Below are 20,127 nucleotides of genomic sequence, written 5' to 3'. Positions count from 1 at the left end.
CTAGATCAGAACTAGCTATGAATTTATACATGCTCTCTTGTGTATATATGTTACTTACAAAAAACTGCCTTAAAAGAGAAAGTTAAGTTTGCAAAATTTGGGAAATGCCAAAATTAAGGTTGCCTGTGCACCATTCCCATTACCCTTAGCATCTTGTCCCAGTCCTGGCTCCACCTGCCCCTCTCCCAGATCCTCATTTCTGCTCCCCTCCCACGAAAAAAAAACTTTCTTAGCTCCTTGTCCCATTCACTCATCAACCTCATCCTCCTGTCCCTTCATCCCAGTCTCTTCCCTTGCCACACACTCCACAACACTGCATTCCAGCTCCTCAATACTGCATTCCAGTCTGACTGCTTTCTCTCTCTCCTTCTTACTGACTAGGCATCACTAAGAAAATTCTCCTTGTTTTGAGTTTTGGTGCCTGGTACCATAGTGGCCTTTGGCAGCTCAGAACAATTACAGAAATTCCTGCTCTGCTCTGGGATGGAGCATGCTCCCTTCAGATAAAATCTTCAGAGAATTTAAGGGCCAAATTCTAGCAAGTGTCTATTAAAGCATGTGCAAACTGAAATTTTCAGCAGCTCATAAATTGGCCAAATCTGCGTGGATTATCACAGGAAAATCTACAGTCACGTTATTAAGATCTGTTTGACTCCTCTGCCAAAGATAAAGCCCTGATTCCAAAAGCACAGAGGTATTGTATTTTCTCATTGAAATGGTTGTAAGTTTTTTTTTTAAAAATATGGGCAAAATAATGTATTTTCCCCTAACCTCATTCTTGGAAACAGCTGAATCATTTTTCTGAAATAAAAAACAAAACAAAACAGTCTGAAATAGACAGACATGAAAATTAGCTCAAGTTGTCAGAAATGTTTCAAAAAGTTTAACAAAAAAGGCCATTATTGTAATAATTGAAACATTTTGGGAAAGAAATGTCTATTTGGACAAAAATTCTCACAGAAAAAAACATTTCAGACAGTTTTTATTTTGGAAAGTGTCGATATTTTAGTTTGAATGTTTTTATTTTCATATTATTTTATGACGTATCAGGAGCAATAGTGCACTACTGCCATTGCCATATCATGAAATAATGTAAAGATTAAAAAACACTAAAATAAAAATAATGATGTGAAATTTCAAAATCTGCACTGAAAATTTAAAAATACCAAAATGAAAATTTTCCAAAATCTTTTTCTTTTTAATTTTCATTCCACAGGAAATTTTAAAAATATTTGGTTTTATTTCAAATCAAAAAGGGGAAAAAAATGTCCAAAGAGAAATTTGATATTTTTACCAGCTCTAGTTATAAGTAACTGAAAACAGGGCCTTATAATGGAAAGCAGCAGGTTAACTTAAATATAGGTTTTGCTGCCTATAATATATTAACAGGAATAAACTACATTAAAAGAATGTTAAGATTGCATATGAACAACTCAGAAATCATATTGACAATAACAAGGCTGCCTCCTTAGCCTTAACTCTCTGGATACTTCAGATCAGCATTATTTAGACGTTGTGTTGTGTTTAATGATGAGGCCAGTGTCTAGCAGTATTTAGATGCTGCACAATGAATGAGTTGGAGTCCACAGGAAAAGGAAGGATAGTTTAGTGGGTAAAACATGAACCAGACCTCCAGACGTCTGAGTTCTAATTCTTTCCTGTGCCACAGATTTTCTGTATAAAAAACGCAAGTCAATTTACTTGTGTCTCAGTTACTCACTTCTAAATTGGGGATACCACCAACCTCCTAATTCTCCGATGCACAATTTTTCGTGTGCTCTTCCAAGGCAATGTGCAGCTCCTCATTGGCCCATTATGTAGATCTGTGGTTTAAAAATCTCAGTCTAGTCTTGAATGCACGAGGATAAATAATATGTGATTGTGTCATTAAAGACTATCATAATGCATACAACACAAGAGAGCAGAACTATGGTGTTAACAGTATTTACATTCTGAATGCTTCAAATTTCAGACAATGTTCTTTTACTGTATTTTGTGTGTGTGAGAGGAATTTTCTTTCTAAAAGCAAAGTCAAGGAAAAGAAATAAATTCCATCATGTACTTGGTTTTGCTAGACAGCAGTAGAATGATGTGTATTGAGCAATATGTGCAGCAAACGGCAGCAGTCCTTGTTGCATTCCATGGGTGAGTAAAGGTGGTGGGTCCAGAATTCTTAAGCCCTTTTTAAAACATTTGCATTTGATTTTGCATTCTCCCATGGTAGTGAATTCTAAAGGATATTTAGTTTAATTGCTTAAAATTACAAATGCACCATTTAGAAAATTCAATACTCTCTTCCAAATGCTGTGTACAGATGCTACTGATATTTACACATGAATGTAAAGGGAAAGGAGAAGGTATTCTACCCCTTTAAATGTTTAGATAAAGAAATCTCACCCATGATCCTATTTCATGAACTTCACAGATATCGGAAGGTGAGGCAAGTGTAAAAGAAATTCTGTTTGCTAGCTGAATTGACAGAGTAGGGTAACTAACTTCCTTAATTATTCTTCCCTCTAAAAAGCCCTGTGTTGTTGATTGTTTTCTTCTTTCAATACAAGCCTGTGAAAACTCCAAATAAGCATCCTTAGTTTACAAGGCTCTCAAAAAAAGAAATTGTTTTCAATGTTTAGCTGTACAAACATCTAAAGAAATGCTGAAGTGCTGTGATTCTCATTCAGCTTCTCTCATGCAAAATAAAACAGATAGGTATTTAAAGTGAACTTTCTTTGAGATTCTTGCTCCATGATAAACCTGGAGGCATGCTGGAGACTTATTGAATTTGTTTACTGGCTGTGTACCACTTGTAAAACATTCAGATGTTTTCTTATACTGTTGTGTATTCCTGAAGATGTAGCCACACGCAATTAGAGCGAATAGTGGTGCTTTGTCTTGATGACCCCATTCCATAATCCTCAAAACTTTTTTTAAAAACTTGTCACACATCAGCTTTTCTCTTGTGATTTAATTATTATTAATTTTACAGCACCCAAGCTTGTGCTAGGTGCTTCACAGAAACAAAAATAGACATAGACCTTATCTCAGTTCAGACATTCTATGATGTGTGAAGGTAACAAACAATGGAGAGGAGATGGGGTTAGAAAGGTCAATCATAATTATCATAATTTGGGTGCAATTATTGTAGCTCCTAGCAACCTAATAAAGGCCACTTTGTGCTAGGGACTAGAAAGATGAAGTAGAAGATAGCACTTGCCCCAAAGAGATTATAACTGAGTTTTAATCAAGGTACTCTAGCTGTATGCGAAGCAAACAAAGCCGACAGTGCTCAGTTTAGGCCTGGGTGCATTTTTTTAAATATAACATTCTTACTGACTTGCTTCTAGTGGGTATTATTTGGAGTTTTTTGGTACCAGTCTGCATGGCTTGCTGCCAGTTGGTAACAACACTGAATCCACATGGCTGAATTACACATCTTTTAGTTTAGCTTTCTTAATACTATAAAAGGTGGTTTCTCAGTTATTGAAATCATTCCAACTTGAGTCTCACAATGCCCTCAATCATCTCTCTCTGTCAGCATGTTCATTTCAGGCTGATTCCATGCCTACTTATCTGGCTTCACAGTGCTAATCCTCATAAAACAAGCTGGCAAGGGCTGCCACGATTTCTCTTTCTATATGTCTTCCCAGAAATCGTGGTTGCCCTGCATGCTCAAAGATGCACAGGTAACTCATCTCCACTCTTCAATGTGATCTACTCAGAGCTACCATACAAGCAGTTTCCAGCCTATAATATTCCCTTTTTATTCCTTATAAAATTCTGTAGTTTTTCATTATTTGTCTTTTTTATCTAACTCTTTTTAAGATGCAACTTTTCATTTGCCATTGTTTATATAGCTCTGCAAACTGGACCTGCCTCTAGCATTCAACACAATGGAACAAACTCTTCTAGTGGCACTCATCACGATAGACATCAGTTGCACATTCATCCCCACCAACAGAGCCAAAGGCGGAAACATATCCATAATGCAGAGTGGATACACATCACCCAAAGTGGGGGGGTGTGGTCCGGAGGATGGAATTCAACAGGCAAGACTTATGCAAGGAAGAAAAACCTTTATTTTGGGAAAAAAGGAATAACAACCGCGTCTAGAGACGACTCACCCAATCACCGCGCTAACATGCAGCATAAGCCGGGTCTAACAAGCTTCAGTGGGCTATCAGGGACATTTGATATCTGGGTCATCTGAAGCACCGTTCGCTCTTGCCACGGGAGTTTTATTAGATCCCAAGGAGCATGTCTTGACTGCCCCCTTCTGGTCCCACCAGTATTGGTATGATTTGAGAGAATTGTATCTTATTTTCCTGATACGTGACTACCCACTATCAACCTAATGGTGGATAGTAGGTCGTTTGATGTATCCCGACCATCTTTCCCGCCATTGGGAATCAACATGGCTCCCCTCCCCCCGTCCTAACGGTACTCCATGGCTCAGGGGGCAAGGATATATAGTATTAGGAGTATAGTGAGTGTCAGACCCCAAGTGATTAAGTGGAATAAATGCACATGGGTATTACTATTAGGGCTTCTCTCCATTCCAAATTCCCTGTGTATTCTGCTCACCCAGTTTATTTGTAAAGATCTGTCCAGTTTTTAAATACTGTCACATATTACTAATTAGTAAGATGTTTCAATAACCTTTAAAGGCCCTACCAGATAGCGTTTTACAACACACTGCTTCCTACAAGTTTAAAATCTACATGTTTTGGAAACAGATTTCAATGATGCTCTGCCCATTTACATTAGCTAAAGATCTGGCCCCAGATGTTTTCAAAAATGACTTCAATAGTGCTCTGCAGATTTACACCAACTAAAGATCTGATCTTGAAAATACAAAGAGTGTGACTTTAGTCTGTCATTAGGTACGACTATTGGGAGAGAAAGTAGTCTATATTCTAGTGCTGTAGATATAATTGTCTATTCTCAAGTGTTATGTGGATGGATAGAGTAATCATGTCCTCAAAGACAATAGGAGGGAAATACTGGATTTGAATATTTAGGAATGTGATTGTACTGCCACCGATACTATCACCTTCCTGAGAAAAGCAAAAAGACAAAGACAAAAACAAAAAACCACCACCCAAACCTCAAAAATCAGCTATGCACTAATAACCTATCTCCCTACCAGTACAGATGTTGCAAAGATCACTTCCTCTGTGTAATACTTTTGTCTGTTACTCAACCTCCCTGCATGCTTATAGTCAATGCATTTAATTCTACAAAGAAAATGTACAGTCAACACAAAAATCTACTTTAGACCATATGAAGAATTGCAAACATACTGAAGGGCATTCTCTTTTCAGTGTGCATATATTTCTGCAACTAATATAAGGGGTACACAGTTTGAGTGGGATCTTTTCTAGGAATATGGAAAAAGTTGTTCTTTACTGCCTGGCCACACAATTAAAAAAACCACAACATAGCAATCATATTATTTGCCATTCTCTCAGGTAATATGATCAAATATGCTAATCATTATCATAATGCATTAAACCACTAAAGAGTTACCTTCTCCCACCCCATGCCGTGACTCATAACTTCTCCCATATAAGTAGTTTAAATGGTTTAATTTTGATGGGATTCTCAATGCTAAGTTAATTTTCCTATCTCCTATTTAATCAAGTTAGAGTGAATATTATTAAATTTAACCTAATTATTTTTCCAATATAAACGATGACATTGAGTCATGCTTTCATGACTTCACAGCTGTATCTTTATTTTTTAGCTGAGTATTCCTATACCTCCTTTAATCATTTGAAATTATCCAGAATCCAGAAGAAGATTTAGCATAAATGGCCAGTGTTTGTGAAAAGTCCCAGACTGACAGCACCAGAAATTTAAGTCTTGAATTTATCCACAAAACAGGTCCGGCCACAGTACAAACAACGCAAGCTTCCTTTCACTGACCTACAGATGAACATCAACTCACAACTGATCTTCAGCCACAAAATCTAAGGAAGTCTCACCACCTATTGAAAGAAACAAACATGTTAAAGCTGACCTATATTATTATTGCTTATTATTATTATTAAGCAGGCCTTTGGATATATATGTAGATTAATTATGCTTGATTAATTAATTTGGAGATTCAGTTTAAAGAAAAAAGTGTGGATCTTTAAAGAAGATATAGCAAAAGCACAACACTAACTTCCTTGCTTCTAACATAAGTAAAGTGTGTTTGTGTCTATATATGCCAATTCCCACCAATTTCCTCCCTGAAGATATACCTTTTTGGATAGTTTTATTTTATTCTTTAAAACCTCTAAGTCATTCCTTGCTCTGTGTGAGCTCGTATATGTCACTTAGGCCTGTCTATACTGGCTTTTTACTGGCATAGCTATATCTGTTAGGAGTGTGATATTTTACTGATATAGCTATGCTGGTAAAAGCCTTAGTATAAATGCAGTTTACTGGTATAGTTTATGTCTGTTGGGGGAACAAGATGGTATAAGTGCATTTTTACCGATTTTACCACATTCGCTCTAGAATGTTTTGCTGGTATAGTTATATTGGCATAGTTAATGTAGACAAGAACTTAATCTCTGTGCCTCAGAAATCAGTCTTCAAAGTGTGGATTAGGGTACTTCCCTTCCTCACTGGGCTACTCTGAGGATAAATCCATTCAAGATTGTGAGGCACTGGTGCACTATGGAAATGAGGACCATACAAGTACCTTAGATAGATGGAATTACAGGATGATTTTAAAATAAATCTTTTGTTCAGTGGGATGGCAATCAAAACTCTCCTCCTTGTTTCACAATACAAAGGCAGAGAACCAAATCCCAGCAACATTTTTTAAAGGATAGGTGCTGAACATCTGAGACAAAAAGAAAGGCAAATTCAGCAGGAATTAATTCAGGGAAGTTCTATGGCCTGTGTTATTCAAATCAGACTAGATGATCATCTTCTGGCCTTACAATCTAAGAATGAATTTATGACAATTACTGATTTTATTTTTAAAAATCGATTGTTATTCTTGTAAGTAAAGTGTAACATATAAGTAATGCACATATTACTTGTGCAAACCCCTACCAAGGAGGAATAAGTTATATCAATACAGATATCTCTTGCACTGTTGTGAACTCTACCATTTTATCACAAGTCTCAGAAATCTTTGGTGTTCTTAAAGCCCCCACTCCTGAATTCTTTGAATAAATGAGAATCTCAGCTTTCAGTTAAGAACAAAAGTTGCTAGCCCTTGTGTTTGCAAAGAAAAAGCTCAAAAATATGACTCAAGTGCACACAAGAAGCTCAAAATCCAATAGGTAAATAAAAAAAAAGAATCAGCACTTATTACAGGAAAGGAAAAACACTCATGATTTTAAGGCCATCTTATGATCGTTGGCACCTGATTTTTGATGTTTGAATATCTGGAGGTGACAGCAATACTCTTGATAAAAGTACACTATTATTTCTTAAGAACTTGTGGGTCCCTGAAGACAAGGACCATTCTTCTCTGGAATTCTAAGGCCAGTAGTCTCACATGTACATAACAAAGACTATAGGAATAAAGGTTAGTGGAAGTTTGGCCACTATATTCAATGACAGCAGGATCAGGCCCTATCTGTTATAATTCATTTGATTTCTCTCACTGACAGTAGAGCTAGACTATTGATTTCATTTAATTCAACTTCTATGTATTTTCAGCTTGGATTTTTTCCTAGAAAGAGACTTTGGTCTAGATGAGGCATCACAGACAAGTGACTGAGGCCCCAGGTTGTATTCCCTGCTCTCAACTGACTCATTGTTTGATCTTCAGCAAGTAATTCTCTCTCTCCATCCCAATGTCTTCATATGGAAAGTGAGGATAAAATTTTCACTGTCATCATAAAGTGCTCAGAACTACAGATGAAAGGCACTCCATAAATATCACCTTGGGCTTTAAAAATATGGAAACTAAATATTCTTGTATTCTTAACAAAATACTAAATGGGAGGGCTAGTAAGAACAATTTAGCTTCATGAATACCTCATGAAGAAGCAATACATTAATGTAGACCATACAGGATGTTTAAGACACTGTGAGACTGTAATATCATGCATTTTACTCAGGGGAGTTTCTGTTGCTTAAATTTTTAACTCAACATAAACCTAGTCAATTTCCCTTGTTGTGATTTCTTCTTTGCATTGGCTTCCTGTCAAATTTAAAATTGATCTTAAAATCTTTTAAGCTGTAAGGGATTGAAAGGGCTTGTTCTATGTCACCCCTGTGAGTTGGTGTCCCCTTGTACTCCCATGTATGACCTGTGATCTGCAGATGTTGACTGGTAAACTTTTTTTCAACTCATCACAAGTCTCCAAATAGCAGGAATTTTAGCGGCTTTGATATGACACCATAAAGAATCAAGGAATTGGATGTTCTATCTCCACAATAGAAATTCAAGCTTAAATTTTATTTAGAGAAGGACCTGAGTGGGCACACTGGCTCTAAATTCTCTTACCCACAATGAAGTTGCAACAATAAGAGCGGTAGGTAGGTGCCCAGCACATCTTAAAATCAGCCATTTATTTAGGTGCCTGAATATGGACCTAGGCATCTAACTTTAGAAACCTGAACCTACTGGCTTTAATAATTAGGGTTTCAATTCTGTAAATACTTATGCACATACTTAGCTTTAAGCATGTGAGTACTCAAGTGCATAAAGTTAAGTATGGACATAAGAATTTGCAGCCTGGGGGGCCTGGCACTGTGAAGGTTGTGGAAGTATTCTGCAGCACTGGGCTGCACTTCAAAATGTTGGAAAGACCTGAATTTCTGATGTCTACCTAAAGAAGTTTACAAAAGGCTTTAATTCAGAGAGCTGTCTCAAACAATATATGAGAATCTGGATATATACAATTGGTAAATAGATGGATTAAAACTCAATGAATCCACTATCCCCTTATGATTCACCTACTTGCTGTAAAAGCACAGTTTGATGAAGGAAACAATATTGGGTGAGAAACAATATATTTTCTTTACTAATGTCACTAACGACAAAATACAATGAGAACATAATCGCCAGAGCAGACAGGGAGAGGATGTGATACAGTTAAGAACGCAGAATACATCTGACACAGTTTGACATGTCCTGGCTGACTGGTCACAGAGGGTAAAACTGTAACAACAAAATGGCTCCTGGGGCTAAAAAGTAGTTAAGATACAAGAAAGCAAGAAGAGAAGTTTTCTGAAGGTGGAAAGGAGTCACATGGGAGAACATAAAAAAAAATCAGTTAATTTCCTTAGATATAATCAATTGTATTCATGATTTGCATGAGGCTTCTAAAAAGCAAGATTTGCAAGTCTGCAGATCACACAGACTGAGGAAACATTGTGTTTAGATACCGAAGAAAAGAATGTGGTTAGATACCGTAGAAAAAAAGAGTTAGAGTTTTAGTGCCTGGACTAGTATATAAAATATATTATTAGTAGTAATGTGTGTTAGCATCTTTCAGAAGTTGCAGATCAATATATATAACACAGATGAGAGGAATGAGATGGGATTTACCCACAAGTATCACCCCTTGTAAGTCATTTTTGTATTTCACAAATAGATAATGGTACTGCAATATTTGTGGTATTCCACACACTGAGCATAGGGAAGTGGGAAATAACCCAGTTATCAAAGGCAGATTTAGGAAGGTTTTAATGGCCGTCGGCTTAGTTAATGAATGGAGAGAATTAGAGAGATGAGATGGGTGAGGTAGTATCTTTCATTGGACCAACTTCTGCTGGTGAAACAGACAAGTTTTCAAGCTTCTCAGAGTTTCCTTCAGAATGTAGAGAATGGAAGTAGCACTGTTAAAATCCTGCACACCACATTGAAATTACATCTTCTAATCTTGGAGAAAAGAATGAAGTGGGACTCTCTCTTAAATGGAAAAAAAATGACCAAGGAAAGATTTGAGAGTTGTCATAGAAAGCAATCAGCCTAACACATAGATAACTATGGGAGACAATGAGGATGTGAAATGGCTTGTAAGTGGAGAAAAGATATAAAGCAAAGAGGACGATATTAAATGTTTAAACAGTGGACTTCCCCTATGACTGTCTTTCTCCTGTGCTGTACTTTAAGGATGTGCGTGTTTAGTATTGTAATACTGAGCGGACAAATTATATCAGAATTCAAAAATTAAAGTTATGAAGAAAAATGAATACAGCTAGGTTTTGCAATGATACATTACATATTGAATTGTGGGGGTCGGAGAAGGGCTCGTGCCATGCCAACTAAGCAGCAGCATTCACACCAAACTGGACTCCAGCTTCATTGCTTGCAGATCTTATAAAGTCAGCATCCAAAGCAGCCAGGCATTGAACCCACGTAAGATTTCACAGTGGTAAAAAAATATTGCAGGCTACTGTACACTTTGTAATTGAAATCAATATATTTGAAAATGTAGAAAAATTTCCAAAAATATTTATAATATATTTAAATTGGTACTCTATTATTTTGTAATGGTGCAATTAAAATGGTGATTAATTGTAACTACTTTTTAATCTACTTACATAACATAAAAACAGCCATACTGGATCAAACCAATGGTCCATCTAGCCCAATATCCTGTCTTCTGATAGTGGCCAATGCCAGTTGCATCAGAGGGAATGAATAGAACAGGTAATCATGAAGTGATCCTTCCCATCAGCCATTCCCAGCCTCTGGCAAACAGTGGTCCCTGCCTATCCTGGCTAATAACCGTTGATGGACCTATCCTCCATGAACTTACCTAGCTCTTTTTTTAACCCTGTTATAGTCCTAGCCTTCATAACATCCTCTGGCAAGGAGTTCCATAGGTTGACTGTGTGTTGTGTGAAGAAATACTTCCTTTTGTTCATTTAAAACCTGTTGCCTATTAATTTCATTTGGTAACCCTTAGTTTGTGTATTATGATGAGTAAATAACACTTCCTTATTTATTTTGTCCACAGTAGTCATGATTTTAGACCTCTATTATGTTCCACCTTAGTCGTCTCTTTTCAAAACCAAAAAATCCCAGTCTTATTCATCTCTCCTCATATGAAAGCTTTTTCATACTCCTAATTATTTTTATGACCTTTTCAATTCCAATTGATCTTTTTTTGAGGTGGAGTTTTTTAGATGAATACACATCAGTATTCAAGATGTAGGTGTACCATGGATTTATAAAGATACAATATGATATTTTCTGTCTTTCCTAATGATTCCCAACATTCTGCCACTGCACGTTGAGTGGATGTTTTCAGAGAACTATCCACAATGACTCTTAGATATCTTTCTTGAGTGGCAACAGCTAATTTAGACCCCATCATTTTATATTTATAGTTGGGATTATGTTTTCTAGTGTGCATCACTGTGCATTTATCAACACTAAATTTCAGCTGCTATTTTGTTGCCCGGTCACCCACTTTTGTGAGCTCCCTGTGTAACTCTTCGCATTATGCTTTGGACTTAACTATCTTGAGTAGTATCTTGCAAATTTTGCCATCTCACCATTTACCTCTCTTTTCCAGATCATTTATGAATATATTGAACAGTAATTGTTCCAGTACAGGCTAGGGGACACCATTATCTACCTCTCTCCATTCTGAAAGTTGACCATTTATTCCTGCCCTTTGTTTCCTATCTTTTAACCAGTTTACTTATCCAGGAGAGGATCTTCCCTTTTATCCCATGACAGGTTACTTTTGCTTAAAAGCCTTTGGTGAGGGACCTTGTCAAAGGCTTTCTGAAAATCTAAGTACACTAAATTCACTGGATCATTCTTGTCCACATTCTTGTTGACCCCCTCAAAGAATTTTAATAGATTGGTGAGGCATGATTTTCCTTTACAAAAAACATGTTGACTCTTCCCCAACAAATGGTATTCATCTATGTGTCTGATAATTCTTTTCTTTACTATAGTATAGTTTTAACCAATTTGTCAGATACTGAAGTTAGGTTTACCAGCCTGTAATTGCCAGGATTGCCTCTGGAGCCTTTTTAAAAAATTGGTTTCACATTAGCTATCTTCCAGTCATCCAGTAAAGAAACTGATTTAAATGATAGGTTACATAAAAAGTTAGTAGTTCTGCAATTTCACATTTGAATTCCTTCAGAACTCTTGGGTGAATATGATCTGGTCCTCGTGACTTTAGCAAAGCTTTTGATACTGTCTCACACAGTATTCTTATCAGCAAGTTAAAGAAGTATGGGTTGGATGAATGGACTATAAAATGGATAGAGAACTGGCTAGAGCATAGGGCTCAACGAGTAGTGATCAATGGCTCCATGTCTAGCTGGCAACCGGTCACAAGCGGAGTGCCCCAGGGGTCAGTCTTGGGCCGGTTTTGTTCAACATCTTTATTAATGATCTGGAGGATGGGGTAGATTGCACCCTCAGCAAGTTTGCGGACGACACTAAGCTGGGGGGAGTGGTAGATACCCTGGAGGGTAGGGATAGGATACAGAGTGACCTAAACAAACTGGAGGATTGGGCCAAAAGAAATCTAATGAGGTTCAACAAGGACAAGTGCAGAGTCCTCCACTTAGGAAGGAAGAATCCCATGCACAGCTATAGACTGGGGACCGACGAGCTGGGCAGCAGCTCTGCAGAAAAGGACCTGGGGGTAACGGTGGATAAAAAGCTGGATATGAGTCAGCAGTGTGCCCTGGTTGTCAAGAAGGCTAATGGCATATTGGGCTGCATTAGGAGGGGCATTGCCAGCAGGTCACGGGAAGTGATTATTCCCCTTTATTCAGCATTGGTGAGGCCACATTTAGAATATTGTGTCCAGTTTTGGGCCCCTCACTACAAAAAGGATGTGGACAAGTTGGAGAGAGTGCAGCGGAGGGCAACCAAAATGATTAGGGGGCTGGAGCACAGGACTTATGAGGAGAGGCTGAGGGAACTGGGCTTGTTTAGTCTGCAAAAGAGAAGAGTGAGGGGGGATTTGATAGCGGCCTTTAACTACCTGAAAGGGGGTTCCAGGGAGGATGGGGCTAGGCTGTTCTCGGTGGTGGCAGATGACCGAACAAGGAGCAACGGTCTCAAGTTGCAGGGCGGGAGGTCTATGTTGGACATTAGGAAAAAGTTTTTTACTAGGAGGGTGGTGAAGCACTGGAATGGGTTACCTATGGAGGTGGTGGAATCTCCATCCTTAGAGGTTTTTAAGGTGAGGCTTGACAAAGCCCTGGTTGGGATGATATAGCTGAGGTTAATCCTGCTTTGAGCAGGGGGTTGGACTAGATGACCTCCTGAGGTCCCTTCCAACTCTAATATTCTATGATTCTATGATTCTATGACTTATTACTTTTTAATTTATCAATTTGTTCCAAACCCTCCTCTAATGACACCTCAATCTGGGAAAATTCCTCAGATTTGTCACCTAAAAAGAATGGCTCAGGTTTGGGAATCTCCCTCATATCCTCAGCCGTGAAGACCGATGCAAAGAATTCATTTAGTTTCTCGGCAATACCTTATCTTCCTTGAATGTTCCTTTAGCATCTTGATCATCCAGTGGCCTCACTGGTTGTTTAGCAGGCTTCCTGCTTCTGAGGTACATAAAAAAAATTTGCTGTTACATTTTGAGTCTTTGGGCTAGCTGTTCTTCAAATTCTTTTTTGGCTTTCCTAATTATATTTTTACACTTCCTTTGCCAGAGTTTATGCTCCTTTCTATTTTCCTCAGTAGGATTTAACTTCCACTTTTTAAAGGATGCCTTTTTTCCTGTAACTGTTTCTTTAACTTTGTTTCTTAGCTATGGTGACACTTTTTTGGTTCTCTTACTATGTTTTTTTAATTTGAGGTATATATTTAAATTGAGCCTCCATTATGGTGTCTTTAAAAATATTCCAAATTGCAGGGATTTCGCTTTTGGCACCATACCTTTTAATTTCTGTTTAACTAAATGCCTCATTTTTGTGTAGTTCCCCTTTCTGAAATTAAATGCTACCACGGTGGGCTGCTTTGGTGTTTACCCCCCAAGGGATATTAAATTTTATTATGTTTTGGTCACTGTTACCAAGCAGTTCAGCTATATTCAACTCTTGTACCTAATCCTGTGCTCCACTTAGTACTAAATCAAGAATTGCCTCTTCTCTTGTGGGTTCCAGAACTAGCTGCTCCAAGAATCAGTCAAGTGTCAAGAAACTTCATCTCCGCATCTGGCCTGAGATATTACCCAGTCAATATGGGGATAGTTAAAATCCCCCATTATTATTATTATTGAGGTTTTATTTTTATAGCCTCTCTAATCTCCAGGAGCATTTCACAGTCACTAACACCATCCTGGTAAAGTGGTCAGTAGCATATCCTTACTGCTATATTCTTATTCAATCATGGAATTACTATCCAGAGATTCTATGGCACAGTTTGATTCATTTAAGTTTTTTATTTCATTTCACTCTCTGCTTTCTTTCACATATAGTGCCTCTCCTCCACCAGTGTGACCTTTTCTGTCCTTCTGATATATTTTCTGCTCATTGATTATGCTCATGCCACCAAGTTTCTGTGATGCTATATCTGAAACTCCTCATTTAATATGAGGTACTCAAGTTCACCCATCTTTGTATTTAGACTTTAAGCATTTGTATATAGGCACTTAAAAATTGGCACTTCTTAGCTGTCTGACATTATGTGATGTAATTGAATGGGACTCTTTTTCATTTGTTTCTCATCAGATCCTACCCATATTTTATCCTCTTGTTTAACTGGCCCTGTGTATGGAACTGGAAGCATTTCAGAGAATGTTACAATGGGGGTCATGGATTTCAATCTCATACCTAGCAGCCCAAATTTGGCCTCCAGGACCTACTCCTATCCTTCCTTATGTCATTGGTACCCTCATGTATCATGACCAACAGCTCCTTTCTACCACTACGCATAAGTCTATCTAGACGTCTTGAGAAATCCACAACCTTCACATCAGGCAGGCAAGTCAGGGTGCGGTTCTCCCTGTCATCACAAACCCAGCTCTCTATGTTTCCAATGATCAAGTCCCCTGTTACTAGTAACTGTCTTTTCCTAATAACTGGAATTCCCTCCCCTGGAGATAGGATACTGTGACATCATCTGAAAGGAGGGTCCCAACTATGGGATTGTTTCCCTCAGCTCTAGTTTGATGCTCTTCTTCCCTGAGACTTTCATCCTCCTCAACAGTACAGAGGCTGTCATACCAGGGGTGGGACCATTCTAATGTGTCCGGAAAGTCTCATCTATGTACCTCTCTGTCTTCCTAGCTACTCCATTTCAGCCACCCTGGTCTACAAAGCCCATATATGGTCTCTGAGAGCCAGGAGCTTCTTGCACCAAATGCTTGCCCATAGGGCAGGTAATCATACATGTTGCACTCAGTGCAATAAACTGGATAGCCCCCACTCTGTTGCTGGACTTCTGCCTGTATTCTCTTTTTACTCCTGCAGCTCTTTATTTTATTGTTGTTTGTTTTTTATCTGGGAGGGTATTGTCTTTACAGAATGTTAATGAAATTTATCTCCCCCCCCCTTCCACTCCCCCTCTAAACTCCCTCACAAAACTGCCCTATTAGCTCCCCCTGTTAGCTAGCTCTTAGTTAATTTGTTTTGTGTTAATCACATGCATTAACTGCAATTAATTGACAGTCCTAATCACAAAATGTACAGAATGACATTACTTAGAATGAAATCCAGGACATTATTCAATAGCAGAAAGCTGGTATGTCTACAAGTCCCAAAGGATACATGTACAAGATGTACAATTACCCCACAAACCCTACCATCTACTATGATGAGGCTGCAATAATTAACTGCCTTTGCTATTAATAGTATAATAAAATAACATAAAAATCCAGAATTGTGTACCTCTTAGCACCCTAACGTAAAAAGGAAAGTTCTTGATAGGGTTTTGTCAATAGATTGTCCCTCTGCTTGCCCACCACAATTCTGCATGTAGATAACCCTGGCTTTATCCATCAACAGGTAGCTAGCACTCATTTAAGGAGCCTAGCACATTATTATCCTACAAGGGCACAAAACCTATGTACTCTTTGTAAGCCATGACTTAGACAAGATACTAGACCTGGTTTGGGGGAATTTTTTTTTAACTGAAAACTTCAAAAGTTACAAATTTTGGTCCTAAACTTTGACCATCAATCAGACTGTTTTATGAAAACACAAGTGAGAAAATGTTGATTAATAATGTATAATCAGAGAATGCTTGCAAGAAGAATTAGACTGGACTGTCGCATTCCCATCACAGCATTAAAGTCCCCCCCCTTTATTATGCAGAAGTAATTGAATCCTAACCTGGGGGGTTGGCATAGGAATTTATGCCTCCAAAGGTTTCTCCCTGAATTAGGTGAATCTACAACTGGTTGTCCAAAACAAACTACATGGCCTATTTGCATTGCCAAAGAGGTGTGAAGGTGCCACATGAGGCTCAAGATAGACTCCTCTATAAACATGGTGTGATCCAGTGCTTCCCTATGCAGAGTATTTGTTTTAAATTTTACATGATCTTAAATAATAGTATGGATGAAAAAAATCATGTGAAATATAATTAAGGGCCCATACCTTATATTACTTATTAATTATTACTAACACTTCCATTTTTACAAATAGAATCAACATAACATTTTTAAGTCTAAGGGTGAAGCATTGCCCTTATTACATCCCTGCAGGATTTGGCCCTAATGAGTTAAGGTCTTGTTTTTATTTTATTTGCAACATTTTCTTTGACAACTAATAAGCTTTCCATTTTCAATTCATTTAAAGTTTATTTACTCTTAAATGCCAATTTTATATTGTCTTTTTTGGAAAAGTCTGTTATAAAGATATTAGTTGCATTACATGTGCATAATTGCAAATTGAATTTTGTGTCCTTTTCTCTATATTTGCATATATAAAGTTTTGTTTAAAACATTTCCAAATACTAACCAAAACTAATGCATTCATTATGCATTGCCACCAAACCCTGAAGCCACATATGTGCAAACAAGATTGCATTAAGAAGTGAGCTAGTGACCCAAACAAATAAATAAAGAGCCACTGACTGCATATAATCTAGCATGGTTTGTATTTGATTTGTTTAGTTTTGTAACTTGGCAGATGATAACTCATATGGCAACATCATTAATAATTGCCAATAGTTCTATTTGGAAGAACTAATTTGTATGGAAGAGTTTGCCTTAATGAGGTTCCACTTGAAAGTGAACTAAGATTTATTGAGCTGTGCAAAGGACATTTTAATTAGTACTTTAAGAGTTGGTTAAGATTTTTATTTGTTTTTTTCTTTCTGTGGTTCTCATATAAGTGATCTAATTATGCACAAAGCATAGGTCGCACTGTGGACAAAGTACCCTACTATCCAGCTTTTCAGTTTAAAAGAAATTTGCAGCAAATGACTGTATGCTTGCATTCTACCTGGTATATGCTAACCTTAATACATAGGAATTTATGCTCAGAAATACCCCACCTCAAGATGAGACTTTACCACCACATTATATACTGCTAAATTTTGCACAATTGCAGATATCTTTAAAAAAAAAAAAAAAGTACAATAATTTCAGACACAGAATGTTTTGTATTTAGAAACAGTTACGAAAAGAGCAACCCATGTGTACACATGAACAGGGTTAACAACAGGGCTTGATATTAACCAGGCCCCTACTAGCTGGCTGACTAAACCTACTAGCAAAGGCAGATATGAAAGATGAGGGTATGAGGCCCTACGAACCCGGCCTATGGACAATTTCTTGTGAGAAGCCCATTCTGCCTGCCATCCCGAGCTGTGGGAAAGGAGGACTGCTACTAGATATTATTCCTGGGAGGGCTGCAAACAAAAAACAAAAACCTTTCCTTTCCCAATGTTGGCGTTGAGAAAGAGCTTTCTATCTTTTGTCCTTCTTCAGAGTCTACTAGTCGGTTAGGGGAAGGTAGGGCTCTCGGGGGCGGACCTGTAAAGAGAAGGCCTCTGGCATTTATATCTCCCTTGGAAGGGAGTCCACTCACCTGGTCTTACACTATTATGTGTGGAAAGTCAGGCTGGTGGGGGCAGGATGGCTTGCTGTGGAAAATGGTACCCCCCAAGTTCGCAGGGATGGGATCATGGTGGCAAGGCTGGGCCCATGCCATTCCTGGAACTGCCAGAATGTCCAGTATTCCAGGAATGCATGGCCAGCTTACCAAATCCACCTGGATTCTTTGAAGGAGAAAAGTCTCTGCTACATACCCCCCCTCTCCGAAACCTTCCAGCTGCTGTGAAAGAAAGTGAGAAATCTCCATAAATCTAGCCTTTCCCCAGCTTTTGCTCCTTGGGTCCTCCTCCTCATGAATAACTCCAAGACCTCTCCTGGATGCCTCTTACAGCTTTCCCGAACAACAGAATGAAATGATCATCATTCTTTAGTTTCACCGCTGACTACACAGCTCTGAAAGGTACCTATGAAACGGACCAGACCCCTGTTAATTTTAATTTGCTGTCTGGCAAAGTTAGGATCAGCCAGCAGAACAATGCAGCTGGTCTGTGTCCAGAGTCAGGAAGACTTGCACTACATTAATTTTGCTCATTTCACAACTGGAGGTTGCCTTCACAACTATAAGATCTGGAGACTTTGCGGCTATCATTTAAAAAAAACAAACCAAAAAAACGGTAGCTTAAACTGCAGAAATTGATTCATCAGAAGCAGTTTAGCTAGTAGATATTTTAAGCCCACATTTGTCCCATAAGTAAATAACAAATATTTACACTTAGAGCAGTGGCCAATAAAAAGTCACTTTTTCTACAAATACAACAGAGCTGCCAAAAGTATTTCCCCTTATAAATGGAACCCCCACATGGAGGTTGCCAGCTCCTGGAATTCTGGTCTGAGCCTTTAGGGGTTCCTATCATAAGGACTGCAATGATTATGGCTACACAAGAGCCCTCTGAAATCACTTCCTAGCATGCTTGGAGATGGATGGGGACAGAATTGTTGAGGCCAATAGGGATGCTGTTGCCTGGGGCAAATAGGGACACACATCTTGCTGGACCAATGGGTAGCCTGTGCTGCTTGGCCCCCTTAGTGGGAAGAGCCAGGGTCAGCTTCATTCAGACAAAGAGACTAGATTTAGTATCAATTTGATCTTAGGAGCTGAGAAAAAAGCAGAACAGGTCAGAGAATCTCTGATAAATTCCTGTTCCCCACAAAGGGAATCTTTGAACTATAGTGGGATCTAATGCATGGTCAGACAGTTCCAGCCCTGCAGAGACCAGAGTCCAGACTGGATGAGATTTGACCCCACCTGGCTACTGAGAGCCAGCTAAGACTTCCACAGGACTTCAGTCCAGGGAGCCAGGAGAGGGCCTTGCCCCACCCAGGTCTGAGGACTCTGTAGGAGAACCTCCCACACATCCTTTTTTATTGTTGTTTAATCCATCCAGTGTTCACAGCACTGCAGTACTCATTTCCAGACTCATCCTCAGTCTACCAGCTGGAGTGTTGGGAAGAGGTGCCAGTGTTGAGAGGTGGGAAATTTATTTGCTGTTTTAGTACTTTGTTAACCCTAACTCTGTCCTTCCCTAGATCCTGTTTTCCTGCTCCCAGTAAAGTCCCCCTTTGTCATATCTAGATGTGTCATTTGCTGGGATTTGAGTTGGTGTATTTTATTGTTTCCTGTGTCCTGGGTTTTATACTCTTTTCCAGCAGTGGTAGCATTATTCATCTTTCCCAAGGGACAACACGCCTTGTGTCTTGGGCACAGAGAGGAGTCATCTTCGGAAGAGGAAGCTGCAGTCACAAAAAAGAACCCAGAACACAACCCAAGTGAAGGGAGGGGCTACATAGAAGGAGAAACTATAGTGTCTGAGATTCAGACAGCTGCAGTTAATGTGCTTTGGACTTTCAAAATATGTTACCTTAGGATCAAATATAAGACAGACATCACCTGGGAATGCCAATTGAGGCACAGGAATTGTTATGGTAAAATTTTGTAGGGATTAAACCAATAGGATTCCATCAAAATGTAATAAGTTTCTATAGAAATTCTAAAAATGCTGGCCCTTCTGAAGTCATTGGGAGTTTTGTTTATGTACAGAAATATACTTATTTTAGGATTAAAAAAATTCTAGAGAAGGGATATAATTCTCAGTTGAATTCTGTAGGATGCTTCAAAAACCTACAGTGATGTTATGATCTGTTAGATGCCAAATAACTTTTCCAG

The 20,127-nt window shown here is 38.5% G+C and overlaps 1 long non-coding RNA gene across 1 annotated transcript in view; it reads right to left on the bottom strand.

Moving 5' to 3' along the window:
* Positions 1-5,737: 5,737 nt before the first annotated feature.
* Positions 5,738-20,127, bottom strand: part of LOC137144742 (uncharacterized) — a 60,257-nt gene continuing 45,867 nt past the window's right edge. The window contains exons 2-3 of the long non-coding RNA XR_010917473.1: positions 6,692-6,835; positions 5,738-5,987 (exon numbers count right to left, since the gene is read on the bottom strand). This is a non-coding gene — a long non-coding RNA (uncharacterized lncRNA). The remainder of the gene's footprint in view (positions 5,988-6,691; positions 6,836-20,127) is intronic.

The sequence above is a fragment of the Emydura macquarii genome, unplaced genomic scaffold, assembly GCF_026122565.2.
Source record: "Emydura macquarii macquarii isolate MOO-44397 ecotype Brisbane River unplaced genomic scaffold, CSIRO-AGI_Emac_v2 contig_3477, whole genome shotgun sequence".
NCBI lineage: Eukaryota > Metazoa > Chordata > Testudines > Chelidae > Emydura > Emydura macquarii.
This window is presented reverse-complemented; position numbering and strand designations above follow the sequence as displayed.